At 34.1% G+C, this 17,141-nt stretch overlaps 1 protein-coding gene across 1 annotated transcript in view; it reads left to right on the plus strand.

Annotated features, from left to right (window-relative positions):
- The first annotated feature begins 7,811 nt into the window (after positions 1-7,811).
- Positions 7,812-17,141, plus strand: part of chinmo (Chronologically inappropriate morphogenesis) — a 165,827-nt gene continuing 156,497 nt past the window's right edge. The window contains exon 1 of the mRNA XM_072545401.1: positions 7,812-8,107. The gene's annotated coding sequence lies outside the window, so the exon portion shown is untranslated. The remainder of the gene's footprint in view (positions 8,108-17,141) is intronic.

Here is a 17,141-nt window from a genome sequence, read left to right on the forward strand (position 1 = left end):
TATTTATTAAATTACATTTAGTAAATTTACTCATGTTTGTATTTTGAGAACGATTTCCGAAGTGGAAATTGAAACGGCAATAAATGTACTTTAACCTTTAATTGTGGCTTATTCCCATTTAAATAGTAATTACTTTAACATGCCACAAGAAAATAGCTTCAGAACAATATTAAGATTATAATAAAATTATAATTGTAAAAGTACGCTACAAAATAATTGTTATTTTCGTTCTGATAGAAATGAGAGAATTGTGCAAAAAGATCTGGTTTCTGAAGCCCATTTAGTCGTCGTTCGATGAACAAGAGTATTGCTGATAAAATAATTAGAATAAATTTACATACATACATAAGAAAAAGGTCGAAGCCACGGAAATGGATGCCATCAGAAGATCGATGAGAATATCAAGAGCCGACAGAATACGGAATGAAGTGATAAAACAACAAATGGGTATAGAGGGCACTATAGGTGAGGATATTGAGAGAAAACAGCTCATATGGTATGGGCATGTGAGCCGAATGGGGGACGAAAGATTGCCTAAAAAAACGATGATGTGGCAATCCCCAGAGAAGAGGAAACGAGGAAGACCACCACAGAACTGGAACCTGGGAGTTAGGAAAGCGATTAGCGCTCGAAATCTGGACGAAGACCTAACTCAAGACAGAATACAGTGGCGTTTGGGAGTCGGACAACGTCGTAAGACGTTATAAAAAACCGAATATATATATATACATAAAGGCCAAATCTGTACTACAGTAAGAGCTGCGAATCTCGTTATAAATTGGCGAAATAGTGAAGAAGAGATAGAGTCAAAACGTAGAACAACTATGGAATTACTTCAAAGAAGTTATAATAAATGCAGCGACAGAAATATGTGGAACAAGTGGGAAGAGTAATAAAAGAAAACATACTGCATGGCGGAATGAAGAAGTAAAATAACAAATTAAAACAAAGAAAATTGCTTGCAAAATATACTTACAAAATAAAACACCATAAAGTTACGAAGAATGTAAAAATATAGAAGATTAGTAAAAGAATTTGTTACAAATGCAAAAAAGGACAAATTGACAGAATTGAATGGGGAAATATAGAAACAAACAGTGAAGAGGATCAGAAAGTGTTCTATGGAGTTTTAAAATCAATGAGAAAAGAAAAAATGCAAGACAAAAAATATAAAGTTGGAGAGAATATTTCCAAAAGATGCTACAAACACACTGCTATCAAGAAGAAAACAACAGGTTGAACCAAAGAATAAAAGATGATAAGATAGATCCAATAATCATAAATGAGTTGCAGGAAGCTATTGCAGAAATGAAAAGGGGGAAGACATCAGGGTATGACAGAATAACAAGTGAAATGATAAAAAAATTGGGACAAAATGCGACAAAGTTAATACTAAAGATACTTAATGCCATATGGAGAGAAGACCAATTGACTGACAGAAGACTCACATAGTACCGATTTATAAAAAGGGTGACACAACGGATTGCTACAACTTCAGAGGAATAGCACATGAAAATAGACGAAAAAATATTGAACAAAAGAATAACCGAAAAAATTAACAGACACACACGACTCCACGACAAACACACTCAACGAATCACAAAGCAAATTCATAAAAGGCAGAAGCGCCCATGATCATATATTTAGCGTGAAACAAATAATAGAAAAATATCAGCAACAAACAAGAAAAGATTTGCAAATAGAGTCACCATTATATATAGAAAGAAGGAAACTCAGTTGGTGGGGTCATCTTCAGAGAATGGAGAATACAAAACCGGTGAATGAAATTTGGCAGCAAAAACTCAAAGAAGAAAGGTAGACCACGGCAAACATTGGATAGAACCCTAGAAAATATTATCGAAAAAAGGAGAACAACATGGACAAAGGACGAAATAAAAAAAGAATTGGTCAATGTACGTAATGTAAATATACAGTTAAGTTTACAAAGAAGATTATGTTTGATATTAATATTGAATTGTATATGTATTATGCTGCTATGTACATATGTTTTTTTATAGCCCTTTTTCTATCCGAATTGTCGAATAAAGGCCTCTCCCATTTCTCGCCATTCATCCCTGTTGTGTGCTAGGCGTTTCCACATTGGTCCTGCGACTCTTTTGATATCGTCGCTCCAGCGCATTTGAGGTCTTCCTCTTGGTCTCTTCGCATCGTACGGTCGCCAGTTTCCGACTTCTTTGTTCCATCTACCATCTTCGAGACGTTCGTTGTGTCCAGCCCATTTCCATTTTAATTTAGCTACTTGTTTTGCGGCGTCCTTTATTTTTGTTTTGTTTCGGATTGCTTCGTTCGTTTGCCGATCTATTAGTGAGATACCAAGCATCTGTCGTTCCATGGCTCGCTGAGTTTTTCGAATCTTGTCCATGTTCTTTTTTGTGAATGTCCAGGTTTGAGCTCCGTAAGTGAGAACGGGAAGGATACAAGAATCGAACACTTTGGTTCAAAGGTTTTGGGGTATCTTTTTGTCTTTCAGTATGTATGAGAGTTTTCCAAATGCGGCCCATCCCATTCTTACTCGTCTGCTTATTTCGGTAGTTTGGTTTTCTTTGTTTACCTTGATATTCTGACCCAGATATATGTATTCTTCTACATGTTCCACTTTTGTTCCTTGGATGGTTATCGTCGGTTGATCATCTTTATTCGACATTAGCTTAGTTTTACTCAGATTCATTTTCAGTCCTTTTTTATGGATTCCGTATGAAGCTCATCGATCATCGTTTTCAGTTCTTTCCAGCTGTCGGCTATTAGTACTACGTCATCTGCATATCTTAGATGGTTTAAATACTTTCCGTTTATCGATAGTCCCTTCGTTTCCCAATTTAGTGATTTAAAGATGTCTTCAAGTGCGGCAGTAAATAGTTTTGGAGATATGGTGTCTCCCTGTCTTACTCCTCGGTTGATTTTTATTGGCCTCGTTTTCATTCCGTTATCCATCGTGACTACCATTTCAGCGTGTATTCTGCTGTTGACCAGTGCTTCCTCAATAGCCTATAATTCTATGCTGTCAAAAGCTTTCTCGTAGTCTATAAAGGCTAAACAGATTGGTAGGTAAATTGTATTCGTTAACTTTTTCTATTAGGACCTTTAGTGTTTACATAGTTTACATATGTTTGTCAGGCAAGAATTGTACTTCAAAATCATATTTCAGCATTTTTAATTTTAGTCTTTAAAAACGAGAACTTATTTCACAAATGTCTTTTTTATTAATTGGCACCAATGGCTTGTGATCAGATTTTATTATTACTTTTCTACCATACACAAACTGATGGAACTTATTTAAACGATACCAAATTGCCAGATACTGCTTTTCAATCTGAACCCATCTAGTTTCTGCGGGGACGATCTCGATCGCGACCTGTACGGTGTTTTGGAGACTCGATCATTTTCTAAAACGTTGCTATCTACTTTTTTAAATGGTTCTCCACAATGCCACAAATACCTACACTTATTTTACGCCGGTCGAAAGAGCGTTACATTATTTGTTTTAGCTTTATGTTTTTATTGCTTCTTAGGGTTTTCAGAGGTCTATAAAACAAATTTACATTTTTTTTTTGCCGTTTTCTCTATTTTTTCTCCCAACTTTTCTTTTTCTCGTTTTTTACTATTTCTGTTTTACTCCCTGTATTTTGTATATTTCATATTTTTGTTGCGTTTTTCTTATACATATTCTTTCCACAAATTCTTATTTTCTTTTATTTTTTGGTTTGGGATTAGAGGATTTGCTTGACGATCAAAGATGTTCGTCAGTGCGGTAGAAGCAAAGAATATAGACGCTTATAGAAGAATTGTTCACTGTTATTTTTGAAAGTTAGCAAAAAGTGAGTCATAGATAAAGAAAAGTGAGACGAGTGGAACAGGAGCGGTCATGTCAGCTGTGGCTCTACCATTGCTTCTAAAATATGAAAGAGTGGGGCAATAAATGCAACTTTAGATATTTTTATATGTAGATGCCGCGTGGTCGTAGAATAGGATTAAATTTTTGCGTTTTATAAAATTTTTTAAAGAAAATAATATTATTTTACCTTTTAATAAATTAATCTTTTTAGAAAAATTGTTATGATTCAAATTTTTAATTGAAATATGTACAAATCTTAAGTATAAATCAGTTTAAGACTATATTGCAATAATTTCACCAATATTCATTCATTGTGCAAATTATGTTTTAGATACTACTAGTTGTTATTTTAAAACAAGATTAAATAGTACCCATACAGCGTAAAAACTGTCACATATACTATTCATTAAAAGTACTGTTAAAGTTTATTTTGTTATTTCAAAAATAAATCAGGAATGCTTTTTGTTGTTATTAAAAAATTATGGATGAAATGGAAGTTTGGAAGTTTTGGCGAAATGGAAAATTTAATAATTTAGTAAAAAGTTTCATTGAATACAATTTTTTTTTAAATTGAAATTTTTTAAAAATGTTTCGTTAATTTCTGGGCAGAAAAACAGTATAATTAAAAGTTATGTGACGGTTCTTCGTTGTGTTGGAACAAACCAATTTTTAATTCAAAGTTATACAATTAAAAAAATAAATACTTTGAATATTGTAAATATCATACATTTTTAAGTTTTAAAATTAAAAATATAACCATTTAATATATTGAAAATAAAGATTTTATTGTGAAAAAACAAAAAAAAAGACAGTTTGCAAATCAATGGCATCGAAATTTGTTTAGGCGTAGATGCAAAGTTACCCGTTCGTACTCCTTTCCCACTTCCCCCTAACTACATATTTCATTATGAAATTTTCATGACAGTTTTAAGCCGACGGCCACGGCACCACGCTGAGTTTATGCAGCCACCCTCTTAAACCGTAACCAAATCGCCCATTTGAACTGCTCTTCTATAAGCGTCTATATTCTTTGGTAGAAGTGTCTAAAGAAGTCTAAAATAGATATAAGGATCGGCCATTCACTCTTATAAAAAAGGACCTTGCAATTTTAATACGTTTTGAACATTTTGGCCACTTGTTCCATTTAACATCAGGAGCTTGGAACTATCTATCTATATAAAAGCCTATGATGACAGGTCACACCGCTTGTCCAGTAAACTAATGACACCATCTATGAAAGAAATCTAAACTACCACCATTTGACATTTCAATCATATTTTGTTCTTGAAAGGAAAGGTACGATTAATTAATAATACTGTATTAATTACATATTAATATAATTAATAAAACAAGGAAAGATGTATTGATTAGATGGGTGGAATACTTTAACCAGGCACTTAATATGGAGGAAGAAGAAGAAAACCTGGAAGACGAAAGAGCTGAGGCAAGGGGAATAGACGAGAGGAAAGAGGAACCATCAATGATTCTTGAAATTAAAGATGCAGTTAAAAAACTAGCCAGGAACAAATCACCCGGAATAGATAATTTCCCAGCTGAACTATATAAAGAAGGTGGCCATGATAACATTATGGCATTACAGCAGCTTATAAAAGAAATATGGACACAGAAATCCCTCCCCAATGATTGGAATATTGGAATACTTTGCACCATACACAAAAAAGGAGATATCTTTGAATGCTCTAACCACAGAGGAATTAAGCCTCTAAGTGCAGCGTATAAAATATTTTCCACAGTACTATGTCACCGTATGTCACCATATGCAGAACGGATAGTAGGAAAATACCAGGTCTTCATTACACCACAAATTGTATATTGTCAAAAGAGATATTAAAATATTATTGTGATTTCGTTGGCAATTAATTAAATATTGGTGGGTTCCGAAATAAATTTTACATTTATCTCACAGATAAGTAACCGCAACAAAATTTGACGTGAAAAGACGAGTACATTTTATTTTATAAATAAATGTCTATCCTTCAGATAACTATCTGCCAGATAAGACAATATCTATCTGGAGGTGAAAAGATCCGCCCTTTCATGCAAGAAGTTTATTACTTTAAAACTTTAATTTTTAATGCATTTGAAAATTTTCTTGTAAAAAATTGGCTGCGAATATGCTGATAGGTAAAAAATATAATACAAAACTCGAGCTTTCCCAACAAATAAATTGCCAAACTAGCATTCTTCTTCTTCTTTTGGCATCATAACCCTGGATGGGTCTTTGCCTGTCTGGCTATGTCCTTCCATTCAGATCTCTCTTGTGCCCTTCTTCTCCATTGTCTTATGTTCATTGTTTTCAGGTCGTCTTCCACGTCATCCAACCATCTCGTTCTGGGCCTTTCTTTTTTTCGCCTTCCTATGGGCTTCCATTGTAACATTTTCTTTGTTGTTTTTGCATCGTTTTGTCTCTGCAGATGTCCCAGCCATGACAGTCTTTGACTTTTCACAAATCTTACAATGTTATAACCTTCATTTAACTCATTAACCTCGTCGTTTCTCCTGATTCTCCATGTGCCATCTTCCTCTTGTACCGGGCCATATACTTTCCTCAGTATTTTTCTCTCGAATGTCCTGAGTTGGGCTTCATCTTTTTTCGTCATTACCCAAGTTTCACATCCATAGGTTACTACGGGTCTAATCAGTGTTCTGTAGATAGTCATTTTGGTTCTTTTGTCTAATAATTTCGACGTCATTAATCTTTTATTAGCATAGTAGAGTATTAGCATAGTTCTTCTGATTGATTTCTGTGCCGAGATATGTAAAGGCATCCACTCGTTCGATAGTATAGTTGTCTATTGTGATATTATTTTCATTGTCAGTTATTCTTTTGACTGTCATATACTTCGTTTTTGCTTCGTTTATTTTGAGACCTCTTTTTCTTGCTTCAGGATCAATTTGTTTGAACACTTCCATTAGTCGTGGCTTATTCCTACTAATGATGGCTACATCGTCTGCATATGCAGTAATTTGTACTGATTTGGTGTTTATATGGCCGGTTATATTGGTTTTTCTGATGACTGCCTCAAGAACTAGGTTGAATAGCATGGTTGATAGGGCGTCTCCCTGTCTTACTCCCATGTTGATGTTAAACAGGGGAGTCAGTTCTCCATCTACTCTGACTGCGGCTTTTGAACCCTGCAACGTCATTTTTATGAGGCTGATGTATTTCTTAGGTATACCTAGATTACAAAGGTCTTCCAACATTCTGTCTCTTTTCACACTATCAAAAGCTTGTTTAAAGTCTATATACATATTATGCGTTGCCAAACTCGAATTACGTTAGTTTTATACGTAGGTCGATTTCATAAGACGATTTTACGCAAAAAGTTTAGCGACTCTCCAAAAGTGACTAATTTTTTATGAAAGTTGTACAACAGATTAAAATATTCTGTTCTGGTCGTCCTAACCTTAAATAGGAGGAAGACAGAAAAATTAACTGAAGTGATTGTAGATGCAATTCACTAGTGATAAATAAGAATGATGATAATTTTCCTAAATACTTGATTCTGATAGAATAAAACAAAAAAGCTTTACGCATTTTCACTTAATAAAGCTCCAACTACCCCTAATGATCTTTTATCTTCATGAGACATATTTGATGTACATGTATAATACCATACACCCACATTTAATCCCGAATTCCATCATCAATCAATACGAGAACTGAAAAATTAAATAAAAGCCCCAATTTTTATTAATTAGAAAGCGCCCTCTTCATGGAAGATTAGTACAATTTGCAGAGAGCTTCCGGCAAATACATTATCAAGTTCCCCGCTCCAGCCATACACGCATTTCCAATTTCACTTGTTCCCACGATTCTCCCGCTCCCGTTGCATTTCGCCCGCTGTATGCCCTTTTAACCGCTGCGCAGCTACCGATCCGCAAGGCGCGCGCAGCGGTTCGCTTTCAGTTCCGACAAAAGCAAAAAATTCTAGCACACGCACTGACAAGGTAAAATTTGACATGCGCCAATACAAAAAGGTGCAGGAACTGGTGTGTCAGTGTACAAAACTAGACAAATTGATTGTTTTACAGCGTTAGAAATGCATCTGTATTATATCGGCATAGTTTTTCTTTGAATCTGTTAGGTATATCAGTAAATGTTGTGATAAATGTGATAATGATAGTATAGATAAAATAGTTTTCGTGTTTTACCATTCCCGTGTACCTGATATTTGCAGTGCGAAGATTCTGAAATTACGAAATTAGACGAGAATTTAATGATTTATTAAGGTAAGTGAACTTTAAGGATGATATTTTTAATATTTTCGCCCATTACTTCATTCAATAAATCGCTTCACAAAGTGCGCTTGTAGAAAATAAAAAATGCATCGGCTACTGCACTTTTCTATACGGATATTTTACAAAATACACTGCCCTACATTCTAATCTCGTCCTATATTTATAAATTTCAGTAATTATATTAGTATTCGCTATAAAAATAGTGCAATAGGATCATTTAGTGTTGTGTGAAACACAAAGATAAAGGTATGAGCGCATAATATACATGCGTTGCTCTCCCACTATTGATTGACTTCATTGAATAGGTAGGTAAGAGAGCAAATATCCTAATCAAGTTTACTCCCACTTCATATTCTGTCATTTTCACCTGCACAGGTACGTATAAATCCCGTCATTATTCACCTGTCCCGCTGGATATACAGGATCTTATACCAGGAACGATTTATTTTTCTGGTTATCGAGCTTTCCTCGTTCGAATACTATCAAATTATGAAATATTAATGAGGTAGTTAGTTTCTATCGAACTGTCTAATCGGGACGTGTAAAATAAAACATCGATATCCACAAAAATGCTCTAAAATACATTTGTTTTCTATACACTACAAAAAAGTTCATAGTTTATTATAAATCACTTCGATAAAAGGTGCGTTTTTTATTATTCGAATGGAATTTGGCCTGTCCTTTTTTTATTATTGCCAATAAACCGTAATTTTTAAGTTATTTGTTTGTTTTATAGTGCCCTTAAACACAAAAGACTAGCATTTTTTGAAAATTCTGCATAACAAGCATTTTTCTAGGCACAGTTTTTTGGTCGTTTAATAAAGTAGAAGTATTGTCATTATTATTTTTATCTCTTAAGATTTTCGCCAACTGCGGTTCATTAATAACTAAATTTATCAAACCTGCGGTACTACCAAAAGCACTGATTGGTGCATTTGTACCTAATACAGAACTAGAATTAATTTGTGCCGGAAATGGGTATTCTACAAGTTTCTATTTATTATCAAATATCTCAGAAATTAACCATAATTATGAAATAAATACGGCATTGTCAGTAATTTTGAGGTGAGCTGCAGGGGCGGCTTCAGTTAAGGATAGTTATTACTTGAAATCCACTTTAACGTAATATTCTTTATTGGACAGGACGGATTTGTACACCTTTTGCGTAAAATATGTTAACTCTACTTGATTGATTCTTCTTCCTCTTTCTAAGCAATTCTGCTTGTTCATTGGAATATTAATACCTCTATGGAAGGGTGTCACTCCATCTTTTGCGCGGTTATCCCATGCTTGTTTTGCCGATTGGTGACTTATCTCTTGCTATTTTAACGACACGGGTCTCCTCCATTCTGCTTATGTGTGGTTATTCCATTCTTTTTTCTTTTTTGTATCGATTCATTTATACACTGTTACATTTTCTTCTAATGTCTACACTTCTCTTTCAATCTGTCAGCGTATATATATATATATATATACGCTGACAAACGAGTTTATTACAGCTGCCGCCGTTTCTCGCAACCTAGCTTCCAACGCTTGCGATCGTTCCAGTTATCTACTTGTAGACCCCTATCTTCCATTGCACCTTTTACTTCTTGTCTCCACGATCTTCTTGGTCTTCCCTTTTTCCTGCGGTTGGTGGGGATCCACTATAATCTTCTCTTTGGCCATCTGTCAGCGTATTTCCTGTAATTCTTCTCAGTACTCTCATTTCTGCCCTTTCCAGTAACCTTTGCATTGTGGCTGTGTCTGGTCTTGTTTCTGAGGACTATGTCATTATTGGTCTTACACTAGCTTTATAAATTCTTGACTTCATCTCAGTGTTAATGTGTCTGTTTCGCCATATAGTGTTATTAAGGCATCCTGCCAGTCTATTTGTTTTTTTGTACTTGATCTCTCTCTTGTTTGTCCTGGTCTCCATAGCTAGAAGGAGGTATTTTATTAGGAGGAATTAAAATTCTCAGGTATTTTATTTCCATTACTTGTTCAATACTGATGCCATCAATTTCTATTTTACATCTGGTCGGTTCTTTGCTGACTACTATTGTTTTAGTTTTCTGAGATGAGATTGTCATATTAAATTCTTTAGCTCTTATATTAAATCTGTGGACCAGTCTCTGCAGACTATCTTCATGTTGAGCTATCAATATTGCGTGGTCTGCGTAACAAAGTATTTTTATTTCTTTGTTTCCTATTCTGTATCCTCTTCCTTTATGATTTATGATTCGCTTTTGATGATTTCATCCATGATCAAATTGAAGAACATGGGGCTCAATGAATCCCCTTGTCTTATTCCGCTGCCTATTTCTATAAGTTCTGTAAATTGTCCATCTATTCTGACTTCCATTTTGTTGTTTTGGTAGATGTTTTCGATAGTTTTTATAATATTTAGGAGAACTTCTCTCATATACAGAAGACGGATTACAGCTTTTAGTCTTACTCTATCAAACGCTTTCTTTAGGTCAATCAGACACAGAAATGCCGGTCTAGTATCTATCTCTCTCCAATGGCGCTACAGCCCAAATCGGGCCTTGGTCTCCTCCAAACTATGCCTCCAACCTTGTCGTTCCCGCGCCGATCTTCTCCAGGTTCTCACGTCTAGCAAATTTTGCGCGTCCGCTGCCACTTCATCCTCCCATCTTTTCCGTGGCCTTCCTTTTGGTCTTGCGCCCTGCTAGATAGTAAAATTATCTAGTGCTCTTTTCGGCAGTCTTTCTGTCTCCATTCTCACTACATGACCAGCCCAGCGAAGTCTCTGAAGTTTAGCGAATTCTGAGATCGGTCTATTATACTCTTGTTATTTCTCAGAAATTTGCTTTATAACGAATATTGTATCTGTACCCGATCTTCCGGTAAAAAAATCCTGTTGTTCAACTGCTAAACTTATCCTCTGATTTATTAGCACTTGCAAAATTTTAGTTGTAAGTTTTAAGATAGTACTTAACAAGTTTATACCTCTGTAGTTTTCTGGCTGTTTTTTATCACCTTTTTTGAATAGTAGAATTAGTTCGCTCATTCTCCATTCTTTCGGTATTTTATTGTGTTTTATAATTTTATTAATTAATGTTGTTCATTGTTCTGTCATTGTTTGTCAATCAGTTGATTGATTCAAATTCAAAATTTAACTCTGTTTTCTTCTGATGTTTTTTTCGTATTTAATTCATTTATATAGCTTGGCTACTATTCTCGTTAAATTTCCGATCCGGCATTTATCAGCATATTCGGGATATTTTCTTTTCTGCTTTATTTTTTATTTCTCAAATTTTCAATTGGTATACTCGATTTCAAAATGCTGGATAATACCGTTTTGAAGGCAGAAGATTACAACGATCTTTATAAAGGACTGTTAAAAGCAGAAAAAAATATATAAAAAAGGGTTCAATAGGCTTTAGTGTTTTAATAGGTTTAGACTAGTGCTAAACTTTATATTAACCAGCAAAATTGCTGTTTTTCAATTAAATATTTCAAAATTGAATAGAAATCAAATTTCTATTCATCGGCAGTTTTTATTCGTGTAACTTTTTTTTAGATTTTTACATGCTTTGTCGTATTCATTAAGTTCTTTTTACGTTTCTATACAAAAAATTATGAAACATTTCAAAAATCAAACTAACAAATTATGGTCAGTTTTGACATTTTATATATCTAACGGCCATCCTTTCGTTAGGTACAGCTGGTTCCTAAAAAAACTGATACGAATCTTAGTAAGATATGATCATTTTGAGCAGTGTATTTGATTGGTTTGATATATTTATTATGACAGACAAATAATAAAATAAACAAACAATTGATTACATATCTTAATTCATAAATTGTAATAATTATTAAAGTCTAAATTTTGATATTATTTTGAATTCCTGCATTTTATAAAGAGTATATAAATGATAGTTTTTACATAAAATAGGGTTATTGTTATTATTTTTATTATTATTAAGGAATAAAACAAACGACCTGACTCGACAATATATTAAAGCAAGAATTGAAACCAAATTAAAAGATAACTGGGCACTATCAGAGGCAGCAAAACATTGAAACATAAGCAGAACCACAGTTTTTATATTATTAAAAAATGGGGGAAACAAGAAACTCTCGAAAGAAAGCTAGGGTCTGGAAGACCAAAACTATACTAAATTTAGGTATGTAAAAATAAAAGTATTATTTTGTAATATCTCCATCAGCATTGATACCTTCAGCATCTGCGTGAAAGGAACTATGAAATTGTCTTCTTCAGTAAGCTCTTCCCAAACCTGCTGTATACCGTGCCACAGCTCTTCAGCGTTTTGAGGTATAAAATTACGGCGATACAACCGTTTTATAATAATACTTCACACATTCTCGATTGGGTTTATATCTGAACTGTAGCTGTAAGGTTTTGATGTTGTTATTCTGGAGCAACTGGTTTATTATATTTGCAGTGTGAACAGGACAATTATCTTGTTGGAGGATAAAATTATTTTCTGGATACAACTGGATAGTTGTAAAGTAGGAAAGAGAGGAAGACCCAAGAAATCTTGGAGAGAGGGAGTAACGAAGACGATGAGTGCAAGAGATCTTAGAGAGGGCCGATGGGATGATAGAGTGTCATGGAAATTAGGCATCGGACAACGTCGCAAGACGTTTTAAAACCGATTGATATATATCTATATCTATATATATATATATATATATATATATATATATATATATATATATATATATATATATATATATACAACTGTTCTATACTGGGAATCATGATGTTTTCTAGAATATTCAGATAAGTCTGTCCAACAAACCTGCCATCAATACGCCATACCATTCCCATTCATCTAGATGAAATTCATCTGCATACATTGACGCTAAAATGACCAGCTGCTCAATATCTATCAACATATAGAGGATTAAATCTATTATTATCTGGTCTATACACCCCAATTATTTTTTTTAGAAGATTGAAACATTTTCTCATCTGTAAATATTACTCTGTCCCAAAAATCTTGATTTTGTAGCTGATGGTTGAAAGCAAATATAAGTCTTGACTGCTTCTGTTATAGTGTAAGAGCTTGTTTTTTTGCTGCAGTTCAGTACCTAAGACACGATACTTTAATTCTCCGCCAAGTTGTCTTTCTTCCCGGAAACTGTGACATAATTCTTGCAGTTTTCGCATCTTCAAAAATATTCTTTTCTAATCTCTCCAAAAGCGTACGATCTTTATGAGAGGTAGATATTTTTGGTCTTCCAGAACCTTCCTTTCTTTCGAGAGTTTCTTGTTCTCTCCATCTTTTCTTAATATTAAAAACTGTTGTTCTGTTTACGTTAAAATGGAGATAATGATAATGACCAACCATCTTCTAATTTCGTTACAATTCTTGCTTTTAGTTCTTTGCTAGCATGTGGACCCATTTTTTGAGGTTGAACAGAATAAGTTATCTGAAAAATTTTAAGATTTTGCAGTGACAGTGATAATATGTAAATAATAACTATTTATCCTTCAAAATACACTGCTCAATTTTCTACAAAATACGCTTTAAGAGTCGTATTCCTTGTTTCGTTCCGAATTCATTGTAGGTATCACATCAAAAATCGTTGGCGTGTTTCAAACCACATTTTTCCAGGACTACATCGTAAAAATATTGGGAATTTGGTTTTATTCATTAAAAACGAAATAATTGTTTAATTTATTCATAAAACGCGTTTTTTTTTATTTTACGAGGACTGCATTTTTAGAAACAATAATAATTTGTAGAAACGTGCAATTAGGGAATCAAAATCTGTGTCAATTATTACAACATTAGACTAATTGCATTTTGTGCATTAATATTGCATTATTTACTTTTAAGCTGGTTTACGAAATGACATTCTTTAAATAGTTATTTTTAACTAAAATTAAGATTCGTCGGCGTATAACTTGACAACCATGTAGCTGTTTTTGATTTAAAATCGCTAATATGTGGACGATCAACTCATTCTGAATTTTGTTTTCTAATCCCTGATATATTTCTTATCGCCGATTGCGTTATGTTCTGATTTACTTGTTCTAACCTTAACCATTGTTCTAACCATTAAGTCAGTGTGTAGGTATATGGATGGCGTCTGTTGTTGATCTTTCTTTTCTAAAACCATACTGTTATGATTCTATTACTTCTTTTGTGTATATTATGCCCCATGAAAACTCCAGGCGGCACAAATCTATGATTGATTTTATAGTCACTAATAGAAAAATCCACCCAAAGCAGATTCTAGATATCCGAATTTTAAACTAAGCAGACGCAGGGAGTGAACACAAACTATTACTATCAAAAATAAGAATGAAAATAACACCAAAACATTTTCTACAGGAAATCGCCGAGGAAAAATAGAATGTAGAATCTACGTGGAACGACTCTACAAGAGAAATGTACCAAAGGAGGCTAGTACAGAAGATGCAGCTGAAACAAATAGACGACATCGAAGATATAAACGGGAGCTGGGAAAAATTAAAAACAACATTGAAGAAGCAGCAACAGAAGCTCTAGGAAAACGTAAAGTCATACTGAACAAAAGAAACAACAACAATACACCATGGTTCAAATAAAAAATAAAAGAGAAATGAGAGGCCTACACTGGAAACAGTTTACAAAAATCATGAAAACCGACTTCTACGGTACACAAAAACAAATATGAAGATTCATAAGAAACCAACGGAAAGAAATGGTAGAAATGAAGGAATACAATAATATACCAGCAAACGAATGGGAAAGATACCTGACGAAACTGTTTAAAGGAAAGGAAAATAATAATCAACTCAATAACGTACCTGAATTAAGACAAGAAATAGAAATCAGTTTGCAGGAAGTAGAGATAGCCATAACTTCACTCAAAAATAGAAAGTCACCAGAACCAGACGGAATAACCAACGAGCTTCTTAAACACGGAAGAGAAAGTATTACACTAGAGATGTCAAAACTTATACAAAAACTAATATTGCACTGCAAGATACCAGACACATGGAGAAACAGCATAATGATACCAATGTTCAAAAAAGGAGATAAAGAAAACCCCAACAATTATTATAGAGGTATAAATCTATTGAATACCGTACTTAAACTTACGACAAAAGTCCTAAACAACGAAATCAATAAACCAACAATTTTATCAAATAAACAACAATGATTCAGATCAGGAAGATCCTGAGTAGACGCCGTATTTGTACTAAGACAAATCACAGAAAACGCCATCGAGTACAATAAACCAGCATATCAATGTTTTATAGACCTGACAAAGGTTTTCGATCGCATGCAAGTCGAAGACGTCTTACACATACTGTATAAAAAAATATACCAATCAATATTATACAAACCATCGAAAACATCTACTTACATAATCGAATACAGGCAAAAATAAAACACAGTGTATACCAGTACAAAACGGAGTCAGACAGGGTGACTCGTTAAGCCCACTTCTCTTTAATATAATAATGGACAAAATAATACAAGCAGTACGTAAAGGTCATGGTTACAGAATAGGGGGAACAAAGAAATCCAAATATTATGTTATGCAGCCACGCAGAGACAGAAGACGAGTTCTAAAAATTAACACAAATCTTCAATACAACAGCTAAGAAATACAATATGATAATATCAGCAGAAAAAACCAAATATATGACAACATCTAAATATCCACTACGATGTAAAATCGAAATTGATGGGAAAATAATAAAGCAGGAAGCAAGGTTTAGGTATCTGGGAATAGATATAACTAGTTAAGGAGATGTTGAAGAAGAAGTACGACAACAAAGCTTAAAAGCAAGTAAAGCGGCGTAAGAACAAACACCTAAGACAAGACACAAAAACAAGAATCAATAAAGTAGCAATTAGACCTATATTAACATACATGGCGGAGACAAGACCTGACACATCTAAAACGAGACAACGACTAGGAACAACAGAGGTAAAAATACTCGGACGAATATCAGGGAAAAGTCTGTTGGATAGGGAGAAAAACAAAAACATAAGAAGAGCATGCAATATAGAAGACATAAATGGATGGGTGCCAAAACGGAAACAGGAGTGGAACGAACACATTAGTAGAATGGCAGAGGATAGGATAGTACGAATAGCATGAGATAAGTCACCAAATGGACGAAGAAGTATTGGCAGACCAAGAAAAAGATGGTGCGAAAATTTAAACAATTTAGGAGGCTAATATTGAAGAAAAAACAGGCTTTAAAGCCTACATACAAGAAGGAAGAAGAAGAAGTGTATATTGTTAGTTTTTCTCATATTATTCCTGCTTAATACTTTATGTTAGATTCAGTACATTTATAACTCTTTAATTCTCATCTTATATTCATATGCCTGATCATAAAGAACGACAGAGATGATCGCCTCAAAGAATTCTGCTAGGAACGTGACCTAGTATTAAGTAATACTTCACAAATTACCTAAAGGACGCCTCTACATATGGAAGTCACCAGAGGATAAGGATAGCAACATAATCATAAACTAGATTGACTATATCTTATAAAATATAGACATTGTAACGCAATACAGGAAATAAAAGCATACTCAGGTGCTAGATTTCGACTTCATTTACAAAAGATACAAATGAATCACAAAAATGAAATCTAAATAAAGACAAGTTAACTCGGAAGAACGGACAGAGCAACTAAAACAACGCATCGATGAGAAACTAGAAATATGAAATCGTAGGCTTCCACGGCCAGAGTCAGAATTATAGTTTATTCGTCTTCCGGGTTTGGACCGTGTCATTTGTGAGTGACCCAAAAGTGGGTTCATCTCGACGTTTCGCTACAATTGTATGTAGCTTCTTCAGGAGAACAAAAAAGAAAAAGAAACAAAAGACAGGAAGATGGGTAGTTAGCAACGGTAACTCAGTTACTCAACGCAACCAGAGGCGAATACTAACTACCAAGATGGGCATTTGGTCACAGTAACTCAACTACTCAACGCAGCCAGAGGTGAAAACCAAATGCCAGGACAGGGATTCACGTCCAACAGCTCAGAACACTAACGCGTCGAGAGGCAGGGAGTGAATCCCACGCGTTCAC

Source organism: Diabrotica undecimpunctata, chromosome 9 (assembly GCF_040954645.1).
Source record: "Diabrotica undecimpunctata isolate CICGRU chromosome 9, icDiaUnde3, whole genome shotgun sequence".
Classification (NCBI taxonomy): Eukaryota; Metazoa; Arthropoda; class Insecta; order Coleoptera; family Chrysomelidae; genus Diabrotica; species Diabrotica undecimpunctata.